This window comes from Lagenorhynchus albirostris, chromosome 19, assembly GCF_949774975.1.
Source record: "Lagenorhynchus albirostris chromosome 19, mLagAlb1.1, whole genome shotgun sequence".
NCBI lineage: Eukaryota > Metazoa > Chordata > Mammalia > Artiodactyla > Delphinidae > Lagenorhynchus > Lagenorhynchus albirostris.
In genome coordinates, this window is record NC_083113.1 from 34,447,884 (window position 1) to 34,461,101 (window position 13,218).

Genomic DNA, 13,218 nt, shown 5'->3' on the forward strand with positions numbered 1-13,218 from the left:
CCTAATCCCTGATGTGATGGCGTTACCAGGTAGGGCCTTAGGTCATGAGGATGGAGCCCTCTTGAATGGGATTAATGTTTTTATAAAAGGGACCCCTCAGAGATCCGTCACCCCTTCCACCACGTGAGGGCAAAATGAGAAGGTGCCAGCTATGAACCATGAAGAAAGCCCTCACCTTGAGAAATAAACGTTTGTTGTTTATAAACTACCTACTTTGTAGTATCTTGTTATTACCCTCTCAAAGGACCAAGATAATACTCAAAAGAAAAATGCATTTAGTTAACAAAAAAGAAAAAAATAAATTGAGAAAAATCAGAAGAAATGCTCCCATATTTCCATCTACTAAACATAACAATTTTAAATATTTTAGTATATTTCATTCTAGTCTTTCTATAGGCACAGGCTTAACGATTGGTGTACTAACCCTCTACTGTGTTTCTTACCTTTTTCATAGACAGACATTTTTAAAAATAAGGGGATTATTACATTACTAGGAAGTCGATTCTGCCTCAACCGATCAACCTAAAAATAAATACTCTGTTTGGAGAAGTTCGGATGATGAGATATTCAACATTTATTTTATGTACACCACCTGCCAGACCATGTGTTAGGCACATGAAGAGGGAAAGAAAAATAAAACTTAGTTTTGCCCTCAAAGCACTTACATGCCCTTCATGGGGAAGGAAGCTTCACATTCATATTTTATTTCCTGTGAGGTGACTGTCTAATGTTGGCTTAAGCTTGTTCTGTTTAGTTGAGATTATGCTTTTAAAGGACAAGAAATAGAAGTTAGGCCCGTTGAAGAAGTTTCACCAAGGAGCCAGTTTCTCCAAAATAAACAAATAATCCCTGCAGATTAGCCACCCTCTGTAAAATAATTTTAACACAATATCCAGCTGATCATTTGGAAGGCAAGCAAGTCATCTGGTGGGGTGTGAATGTTAGTGACTTGGTTGTCATGGAAACTTTTCTTCCAGACCAGGAAAAAGGCAGTCATGGGGAAACACGGGATGTGGAAAAATAGCCTATTTCTCCACCATCTTTTCTCTCTGTTGATCACAAGTCAACATCCTACTGGGGCTGGGAGTGGAGAGAAAGGCAGGCATCCTAGGCATACAGAGGAGAGAAGCAGTCCCCTTTGTGCAGAGAAACCCAAAGGACATGGTTCAAACAAGAAGTGTGCGGATAAAAGTTGGAAAGCCAAGGTCATACATTTATTTTACTTTTATTCTCTAATTGCTTTTACTGATTTTCTTTTAATAAATGATTCCGCGCAAGTTGTTAAAAGGCTTTTTATCCTCAGTCGTTCTCAGCTGCTGGGGGAGAAGGACTGTTGACATGAGTTTGACTAGCATTTGCAGTGCTGACCAAGACACATCACGGTCTTGCTCTGAAATGAAGTCTGGGTCGCCTGTTTAGCCCCATTAGGAAAAGCCAGAGTTAAGCTGTGATGGGTAAGACTGTCAGTCTTTAAACAGTCTTTAAATTGTACATAGGTGTAAAAATTACTTTTAAAACTTGATCTAACCTTGGTTATGATATTGTTTATAAATTCTTATGATTCTTGCCAGTATCTCTCCACCTTTGCCCAAGTTAATCTGAATTTACATAATCATAATAAATAAAATAATTTTTAAAAAGGTAGAGTTATATACCCCTAGCTACATGTCCAGCTTTAAAATGCATTATAGCTATTTGTTCACATCTACAACTCTTTCTTCTAAATTGTGAGCTCTTCAATGCTTTGGATGGTTCCTTGTTCATCTTTGTAAACTTACTACTAGCACAATACTCAGTTCTTAAGTGTTTGATTCATGGAGCAACTTCTACGTACTAGTCTCTGGGATATGTTGGTAAACAATGCTTATCTAATGAATAATTAGAGGATGGATTTAATAATTTAATAATTCTGGATTTTCTTGGTTTTCTGTGTTTTGAAAAGCTAAACAATTATTTCATAGGGACAAAATCCATCACACAATTATTTTCCTGGTAGCAGCTGCAGAAAATAATTAAGATAGAACCTCTGTGGGAATAACTTGATAAATCATCATAGGCTGGTAAAGTCTTACTTTTGTTTCCTATTATTATTTAGAAGTCTTCTCTTAATAGGTTAAATAAGATCTACTCATTACATAACAAGAGTCTGTAGGAGGTTTTTTCAGTATACATTTCTATTTGTATACAAAGGCTAATCTACTCATTACACAAAGAGTTTATTTCTCTTGCTCACAGTTATGTGACAATAATTCGAAATATCTTCATTGTCCGAGTTTGTTTTCTCTGACCACAATATTGCCCAGTTTTTCCCATGTTCTTCCTTGTATACTGAACATGCTTATAGTCTCAGACCATCATTTTTGCCTTTACATCATTTATCTACCTTTTCACATAACCTAAACAGTTTCATCTCAATACTTTCTCATCCCTTTGTTTATCCATAATTCCTACTCTGCCAATACCTTAGGCCTTATATGATTTATTCAGCTCTTTTCCCAAGTTGAAAAAATTTCTTCATTAATTCTCTTAATACTTTAAAATAGATCCTATGTACCAGGAATTGTGCATTGGAGATAGAGTTTAACATTATTTAAGCACTTCTTTCAAGATGCTCAGAGTCAAATGCAGAGATCCTTAATCTAAGTTAAATGGACTTCCTAAAGGATATGCAAGATATTGCCCCGCCCTTTTTTTTACTGGGCACAAGGTCCCTACATTTTTTTTTTTTTTTTTTTGCGGTACGTGGGCCTCTCACTGTTGTGGCCTCTCCCGTTGGGAGCACAGGCTCCGGACGCACAGGCTCAGCGGCCATGGCTCACGGGCCCAGCTGCTCTGCTGCATGTGAGATCTTCCCGGACCGGGGCACGAACCTGTGTCCCCTGCATCGGCAGGTGGACTCTCAACCACCGTGCCACCAGGGAAGCCCTTGGTCCCTACATTTTGTAGAGTTCTCTAATGAATGGTATAGAGAAGGAAATATATAAATTTTAGTGTAATAAGTGCCATTTATGATCAGGATAAGAATAGGAAGCAGTGAAGGATGCTTTGGTAGGATCAGAGAAGGCACGTTCTTAGACTTTAGCTGATTGAATTCACCTGCAAACTAGTCTCAGCTGGGACCTCAGTGACTCTCCGCAATCCTTCTATTATATTTTCCTGCTGACCCTTGGTCACGGTCCTACATTCCTGCTATCCTCTCAAATCATTGTTTCTTTTCACTTCTTACTTTACTCATCTTCTTGAAAGGGTTATGGCCAAGTCCAGATATTTCGTTGAAAAATTAAAGGGACCTGCACTGCAGAATCTGAAATGTTCTTATAATGGTAACCGCTTAGAACTAACATTGCCTGCAAGGCATATTAGGTAAGGATATCTAATTCTAAAGGTGAAAAAGCCTCCAAAGCAAACAAGTAAACTTCTGGGAAAAAGGAGGAAACATCATTTACAGAAAAATATTTGTATGCTTCAATTTCTACTTCATTGAATTTCTACTTTATTATCTCTAGGGAGTCTACAACCTGCTAAAAATGGCTGTGCGTTGGAAAGGGGAGTCTGGGAATCTGGAGGCTAACAACAATAAAACCTTATTTACTCTTCACACTTTTTAAAAGGTGCCTCGATTATGAGCCTTGTCTGAAGTCATGCAGATAACCAATTATAAACTAAAGTTGAAATCCACTTCTGCATGGTGTGGCTTATGTTCTTCTGTCTGCCTCAAGCTGCCTTCTTTTTATCCCCCCCCAGCTTTACTGAGGTATAATTGACAATTAAAATTTGTATATATTTACAGTGTAAAATTTGAAAATTTGATATACGCCTACACTGTGAAGGAACCATCAAAATCAAGCTAATTAACATATCCATCCCCTCACATAGTTACCACCTTCTTTTTTTGTGTGTGTGGTAAGAACACTGAAGATCTACCCTTGTAGTAAGCTTCAAGTATACATTACATGTCCAGAACTTACTCATCTTGTAACTGAAAGTTTGTGCCCTTTGGCCAACATTTCCCGATTTTTCCACCCAGAGTCCCTGGTAACCATCATTCCATTCTCTGCTACTATGAGTTTGACTTTTTTAGATTCCACATATAAGTGAAATTATATAACATTGTCATTCTGAATCTAGTTTATTTCACTTAGCATAATGTCCTCCAGGTTGAGCCATGTTGTCACAAATGACAGATTTCCCTCTCTTTTAAGGTTGAATAATATTCCATTGTATGTATATACCACATTTTCTTTATCCATTCATCCATTAATAGACATTTAGGTTGTTGCCATTTCTTGGTTATTGTGAAAAATGCTTCAATGAACATGAGGGTGCAGTTATCTTTTTAATATCCTGATTTCAATACCTTTGGATAAATACCCAGAAGTAGAATTGCTAGACCTCATGTTAGTTCTGTTTTTAATTTTTTGAGGAACTTCCATACTGTTTGCCATAATGGCTCTACTAATTTACATTTTCATCAGCCATGTACACGGGTTCCCTTGTCTACATATCCTTACCGGCACTTACTTTTTTTTTTTTAATAATAGCCATTCCAACAGGTGTGAGGTGATACCTCATTGTGGTTTTGATTTCATTCCCCTGATGATTAGTGATGTTGAATACCTTTTCATGTGTGTGTTGGCCATTTGTATGTCTTCTTTGGAAAAATGTCTGTTCAGTTCCTATGACCATTTTTAAATTGGATTGTTTATTCTTTTGCTATTGAGTGGCATGAATGGATAAAGATGTGGTGTGTGTGTATGTGTGTGTGTATATATGTGTGTGTGTGTATATATATATACCCATATATAGATAATAATACCCATATATATAGGTATTATTCAGCCATGAGAAATATATATATACATATATATATATATATATATATACACCTATACCCATATATATGTATTTACAGATATCATTCAACCATGAGAAAGAAGGACATCCTGCCATTAGCAATAACATGGATGGAACTTGAGAACTTAGTGCTAAGTGAAATAAGTCAGACAGGGAAAGGCAAATACTGAATGATATAACTTACATGTGGAATCTAAAAAAGCTGGACTTGTAGAAGCAGAGATTAGAATGGTGGTTATTTAAACAATTATTTTGAATCCTTTCCAGCAATTCATAGATCTCCATGTCTTTGGGTCGGATACTGCAAAACTATTATGTTCCTTTGATATCATCATGTTTCCTTGATTTTTTATGTTCCTTGTAGGCTTATGTTGATGTCTGTGTATCTGAAGGCACAATGACCTCTTCTTAACTTAATGGACTGGCTTTGGTGGGGAAAGCCCTTCACCTATGGGTGGGTACAAGGATACCAGCTAGGTGGAGTGTTGCAGCCCTGTCTCTGGGGAAGTGTAGTGGTGGCTCTGGCTCTGGCAGGTGGTGGGGGGAGAATGCAGCAGGGTAGACTCCAGACAGCTCTCAACTGATGTCAGCATCAGCAAAGACTGGGTTCCTCAGTGGCAAGGCTGCAAGTGACCACCGAAGTGGTCAGGGCTGCTTGGATCCTCAGTGGTGAAGGCTGCTGGGATCTCTTGCCCTCTTTTTCTTCCATAGGAGGAAGAGTTATACTGGGCTAGGGAATGGGGTGACATAGGTAAAATGCTCTCTATACTTTTTCCTATGCCGCCCTCAGTTTTTGTCCTCCACTTGTTGCAGCTTCTTCATAGCACTCTGGAGCTCTCCTAGAGCTATTTTCATTGGTACATAGTTGTTTCATAATTGTTCTTGTGGGGGGACAAACATTAAGACCTTCTAGTCTGCCATCTTGCTGACATTACTCCTTATAAGCTGCCTTCTAAGACAACAGAGAAGCTATCCTTCCCCTAAATCAGAGCCAAAATCCAAGGCTTATTTGCAGGCTGTTAGTTTGGGGGTATGATTCTAGGGAGCAAGTGTGAAGGATTGGGGTGGTGGATCAGGGAAAGAAAGACCATTAATAGAAGGATGTGAAACCAACTTGGCCAAGGATACAGGATGACTGGTTCTTTGGGACCTTTTGAAAAATCTTGATGAGTGTCTCAAAAATCAGAACTGTCTGAGGTAGCAGGGAGTGGAAAGATGCGTTTCAGGTATCTCCTACAGAAGTGTCAAGCACAGAATCAGAGTTTTCTGAGTACACGTCTTTTACTTCCTTGGTTAGATTTATTCCTATATATTTTATTCTTTTTGATGCAATTGTATATGGGATTGTTTTCTTAATTTCTCTTTTTGGTAGTTCATTATTAGTGTCTAGATACACAACAGATTTCTGTGTGTTAATTTTGTATTCTGCAACTTTACTGAATTCATTTTTAGTTCTAATAGGTTTTTTTCTTTTTTTTTGGTGGTATCTTTAGGATTTTCTATGTCTACTATCATGTCATCTGCAACAATGGCAGTTTTTTTTCTTCCTTTCCAATTTGCATCACCTTTATCTATTTTTCTTGTTTAATTGCTATGACTAGGACTTCCAATACTATGTTGAATAAAAGTGGTGAGAGTGGGCATTGTTCATTTTTACTCCCCTCTACCCCATTTAATGTTTTTGACTTCATATTTTACAACTTTTCGTTTTGTGTATCCCTTAGCTACTTGTTGTGGATATAGATGATTTTACTACTTTTGTTTTTTAACCTTCCTACTAGCTTTATAAGTGGTTGATCTACTACCTATACCATATATTTGTCTTTACCAATGAGATTTTTTGTTTCATAGTTTTCATATTTCTATTTGTGGTCTTTTACACTTAGAGAAATCCCTTTAACATTTCTTGTAAAACCAGTTTAATGGTACTGAACTCTCTCAGCTTTTGCTTGTCTTTAAAACTGTTTATCTCTCCTTCAAATCTGAATGATAGCCTTGCCCAGTAGAGTATTCTTGGTTGTAGGTTTTTTCATCACTTTGAATATATCATGCCACTCTCTCTGGTTTGCAAAGTTTCTGCTGAAAAGCCAGCTGATGGTCTTATGGGAGTTCCCTTATACATAACCAGTTGCTTTTCCCTTGCTGCTTTTAAGATTCTCTTTTTATCTTTAATTTTTTGCCATTTTAATTACAGTGTGTCTTGGTGTGGATCTCTTTGGGTTCATCTTGTTTGGGACTCTCTGTGCTTCATGGCCCTGGATGTCTGTTTCCTTTCCCAGGTTAGGGGAGTTTTCAACTTTTATCTCTTCAGATAAGTTCTCTGCTATTTTCTCTCTCTCATCTCCTTCTGGGATGCCTATAATGTCAATTTTAGTATGCTTGATGTTGTTTCAGACATCTCTTAAGCAATCATGATTAAGAAAATTTTTTCTGTTCAGCTTGGATGATTTCCACAACTCTTTCAGTTCACTGATCATCTAATCTACTGTTCTCTGTTTCATTTAATTTACTGTTAATTCCTTCTTGTGTATTTTTTATTTCAGTTATTGTATTCTTCAGCTCTGTTTGGTTCTTCTTTATAGCCTCTAACTCTTTGTTAAACTTCTCACTGTGTTCATCCATTCTTCTCCCAAGTTTGTTGAGCTTCTTTATGATCATTACTTTGAACTCTTTAAAAATTTTCTTTAATTAAAAAAATTTTAATTGAACTATAGTTGCTTTACAATATTATATATGTTACAGGTGTACAACATAGTGATTCACAATTTTTAAAGATTATACTCTATTTATAGTTATTATAAAATATTGGCTATATTCCCCATGCTGTACAGTATATGCTCATAGCTTATTTTATACCTAATAGTTTGTACCTCTTAATCCCATACCCTTGTATTGTCCCTCCCCGCTTCCCTCTCCCCACTGGTGACCTTCCCTCTCCCCATTGATTCTCTATATCTGTGAGTCTGCTTCTTTTTTGTTATATTCACTAATTCTTTAAAAATATTTTTTAGATTCCACATATAAATGATATCATGCAGTATTTGTCTTTCTCTGTCTGACTTATTTCACTTAGCATAATGCTCTCTGAGTCCACGCGTGTTGCTGCAAATGGCATAATTTCATTATTTTTTATGGCCAAGTAGTATTCCAGTGTGTGTGTGTGTGTGTGTGTGTGTGTGTGTGTGTGTATGTGTGTGTATACCACATTTAAAAAAAATAAATTTATTTATTTTATTTTTATTTATTTTTGGTTGCTTTGGGTCTTTGTTGCTGCACATGGGCTTTCTCTAGTTGTGGCAAGCTGGAGCTACTCTTCGTTGCGGTGCGTGGGCTTCTCATTGCAGTGGCTTCTCTTGTTGCAGAGCATGGCTCTAGGCGCGTGTGCTTCAGTAGTTGTGACGCACAGACTTAGTTGCTTCGCGGCATGTGGGATCTTCGTGGACCAGGGCTAGAACCTGTGTCGGCTGCATTGGCAGGTGGATTCCCAACCACTGTGCCACCAGGGAAGCCCTATACCGCATCTTCTTTATCCAGTCATCTGTTGATGCACACTTAGGTTGCTTCCATACCTTGGCAACTGTAAATAATGAACATTGGGGTGCATGTAACTTTTCAAATTAGTGCTTTTGTATTTTTCAGATATATACCCAGGAATGGAATTGCTGGGTCATATGGTAGTTCTGTTTTTAGTTTTTTGAGAAACCTCCATACTGTTTTCCACAGTAGCTGCACCAGTGGTGTAAGAGGGTTCCCTTTTCTCTATATCCTTGCCAACATTTGTTATTTGAGTTCTTTTTGATGATAGCCATTCTGACAGGTGTGAGGTGATATCTCATCATGGTTTTGATTTGCATTTCCCTGATGAATAGTGATGTTGTGCATCTTTTCATATACCTTGAACTCTTTATTGGATAGATTGCTTATCTCCACTTCATTTAGTTTTTCTGGGGTCTTCGTCCTTTGGTTGGAACATGTTTGGAACATGTTTCTCTGTTGCCTCATTTTGCCTTATTCTCTGATTTTATTTCTAGGTATTAGGTAGATCAGTCCAGTTTCATGATCTTGGAGAAGTGGCCTTTGTAGGAGGTGTCCTATGGGGCCCAGCAGCACACTTCCCTCTGATCACTAGAGCTATATGGTCTAGGGGTACCCCCTATGTGGGCCATGTGAACCCTTCTGTTGTGGTGGGGCTGACTACTGTGGATGTGTTGGTAGGGGGAACTGGCCTCTGGCCTGGTTGGCTGCCGGTTCCTGCCTCATGCAGCCTCTGCTGGCTGGTTGGTGGCAAGGTCGAGTCCCAGGGGATCCCAGGGGGTCCTGATGCTGGTGTTGGCCTGCTGGTGAGTGGGGCTATGTCCCCACATGGTTGGCTGCTTGGCCTGGGGGGTTCCAGAACTGGTGCCAACTGGCTGGTGGGCAGGTAAGCCCCTGGCGCTAATAGTCTAGGGAGAGGACTCCAGAATCGCACTTGCCAGCACTTGTGTCCTCGCGGTAGATCAAGCTCCCCATAATGGCTGCCGCCAGTGTCTCTGTCATTAGGGGACGTCCCAGTTGCCTCCTGCCTCTCTGGGAGGCTCTCCAAGATCCGCAAGTGAGTCTATCTCAGGCTACATTCAAATTACTGTCTCTGTGCGGGATCTTGGAGCATGTGAGATTTTGCACTCACCTTTTAAGAGCAGAGTCTATGTTTCCTGCAGCCCTCTGGCTCTCCCATATGCAAGCCCCACTGGCCTTCAAAGCCAGCATTCTGGGGGCTTATCTTCCCAGTGCAGGACCGCTGGGCTCGGGAGCCTGATATGGGGCCCAGAACTCTCGCTTCTTGGGGAGAACCTCTGTAGTTGTGATTATCCTCTTGTTTGTGGGATGCCTACCAGGGGGTGTGGGTCTCGACTATACTGTGTCGCCATCCCTCCTACCTGTCTCATTATGGTTCCTTCCTTATATCTTTAGATGCAGAAAATCTTTTCCGCTAGTCTTCAGGTCACTCTCATCTATAGTAGTCTGTAAATAGTTGTAATTCTGGTGTGCCCATGGGAGGAGGTGAGCTCAGGGTCTTCCTGCTCCATCTTGGCCACGCCTCCGTCTAGAAGTTCTTAGAGTCTGTGCAGGTACAGGGCTATAGCCTCTAAGAAGCCCTGCAGTTCAGAAAGCAGTGGTACTCTGTGGTCTTTGTGACAGCTGCTTCTTCGGAGGTTCATTACTAAATCTTTGCCATTGGGATCTTTTCTTTTCCCCTGTGTATGTCCTGTGCTTCTTCCCTCTTATGGAACCTAACTGGCAAATGAAATCTTATGCAGAACCATAATATGTTGGACGCCAAATAAAGTCCCCCTGCTTGAATTAGATAGTTTCTTAGAGAACTGAATGCTAGAAAATGGAGAAGAAAGGGTATGCGGACCCTCACCTGATCTCTTTTGGATGTCCCTGAGGTATTTAAAAAGTCCACTAAGAATCAAAAGAGCAATTAGAAAATGATTGCCTTGGGGCATGAATTAAAGATTCTGAACATTGGCGCTTTTACCACGTTTAAAGCCAATCTCAAAATGTGAGTGACGTGAAGGCAATGACATTGTTGTATTCAATTGTGTATTTCCAGAACTTCTAAGCATGCTTGGCACATGCTAGGTCTCAGTGTTTGTTGAATAAGTGAGTGACTGCTGTGTTCAAGGTGCTGTGCTACTATTTGTTTTTCAGTAAGTTGGGAAAAGCTAGTTTTGGTTCAATACTGACTTTTTTAGTCCTTTGTCACTATCACCATTTGTGAGATGGATGGCCATGATTAGAACATAAGTCTGTTGACCTCAAAATACAGCAGTACTAACTGACTTTGAAGAGTCAAATCCATGACATCAGTCTACTGAGAAATATCGTCTCATTGAGAGTTGGTCAAACATAGAGGTCAAAATGGCCTGGGGAGGAATGGGGTCCATTAAACATGGAATCTGGAAAAGAACAGACGTGCAGGAGGACACATTCATGAGATTTGATAGAGAAAAATTAAATGTATTTAGCATAGACATAATGCTGGGATTATTTTGACTCCTGTATAAAGAAAAATAAATAAGTAAAACCCTATGGTAAGGGACTGGCAGTTCTAGAAAGTATATCTATCAGAAATCCTTGATTGGTCCTGTGACACTGAAAGTATTCCTGTAGCCATCCAAAACAAACATTATTCTTGCTTAAATGTTTAACTTTCACATTACATATTGCCATATAGAAAATATGTTCTCTGTTGATGATGTTAGCAACAATAGAATTAGATATATTGACAATATTTGAGTTACTACCAAACTTTTGGCTACAGAGAATGATTTATTCAATGAGGGTGGCAAATGGCAATTCCTGGCGGCAATCCTAGCAATGGTGGATTTACCGTAAATACCTTGAAATTTGCTTTTTATATCTGAAGAGGAAGATTACCTTTGTGTATTACAGAGGTTGTAAAGATCAGTTTGTCATTGGAAATCCTTGCCACTGAACAACTTATATTGTACTATATTTTTTGGAAAAATTGTTTCTACAGTGGTGTGTTTTAACAACAGAATTGTTCATGTAGGATCTATCAATAGGGTATCACAATCCTGATAAAGTCTTGTGTGGAATCAAACATTCTCTCATTTTACATTATACCTTTGTTGTTTTTAAATTATAATTTATTTTTCAATAATGGAGTAATACTTGCTCGTTGTAAAGAAGTAAGAGAAAAGCATAATCCTAAACACCTAGGGACAATCACTGCTTTCATATTTCTAAATTTTAATTTGTCTTGAGTATACAAGTTAAACATGTTTAGAGAAGAAATTTAGAAAATTCAGACATGCAAATATGAGAAAATGAAACCACTCACAATTTCACCACTAAGAAATGACGCTTTCAACATGTTGGCCAAAGTCCTTATCTAGATTATATATTTGTATACAAATATTTAAGATATGCATTTTATTTTGAACAAAAGAAACCACACTCTTGGATGACAATTTTTTATTGTGATTTATTACTTCATTTTCATATTTCTAGGCTAATAAGATTCTTTTATAATACCACTCTTACTGAATCTATATAGTTTTATCACACTACAATTTATTTTAACAATCTCTTATTATTGGCATTTTATATACAAACCTCTGAAATAGTTCTTCATTAAAACTTTACACCTACTCTTCACTATAATTTTTGGATAAATTCCTACAAGTAAAATTTTTGTGCAGGAAAGTGGAATAACTTTCATTCTCACTGACAGTGTATGAATTGTTATGTATACTGTATATCATCATGCTTGGGGATTATGTATAATTATGTAAATATATATTAATGTCCTGGACAAAAAGGGGAATCTGACTGTATCAATGTCATTTGGTTGGAAGGAACAGATTTCACTTACGTTGCTTCATGTAATGAGGATTTTGTGAGGAAGCTTGTGTTAATCGGGCCTCATAGGATCATAGAAAAGCCAAGCACCAAGGAGTCTGATGCTGAATGTGATAGAGGAAGGCTTTTCAAGATGAAGTACAACTCTAGCTATCAGATCTGGTCACCTTCTGCCCTTGGTAAGAGATTTAAAAAATATATTTTAGGGGCTTCCCTGGTGACGTAGTGCTTGAGAGTCTGTCTGCTGATGCAGGGGACACAGGTTCGAGCCCTGGTCTGGGAGGATCCCACATGCCGCGGAGCAACTGGGCACGTGAGCCACAACTACTGAGCCTACGCGTCTAGAGCCTGTGCTCCGCAACGAGAGGCCACAATAGTGAGAGGCCCATGCACCACGATGAAGAGTGGACCCCGCTTGCCGCAACTGGAGAAAGCCCTCGCACAAAAACAAAGACCCAACACAGCCAAAAATAAATAAAATAGATTAAAAAAATATATTTATTTTAACTTTTTATTTTATCTAAATTTTTAAAAAACTCAGCTTTTATATATAGTAATGACATAGATAGTAGAAAAGACTAAGAGAGAGGAACTCAAACAGCTTAACAGCAGAAAAACAAATAACTCAATTGAAAAATGGGCTAAGGACCTGGATAGATGTATATTAAAAAGAAGACATACAAATGGCAAATAGGTATATGAAAAGATGCTCACCATCACTAATCATCAGGGAAATTCAAATCAAAACCACAATAAGATATCACCTCACACTTGTGAGATACCTATTATTAAGAAGACAAGATAATGAGTGTTGGTGAGATGTGGAGAAAAGGAAACCCTTGTATACTGTTGGTGAGAATGTAAATTGATACAGCTATTATGAAAAATAGTATAGAGGTTCTTCAAAAAATTAAAAATAAAACTACCATATGATCCAGCAATCCCACTTCTGGGTTTTTATCCAAAGAAATAGAATCATTATCTTGAAGAGAT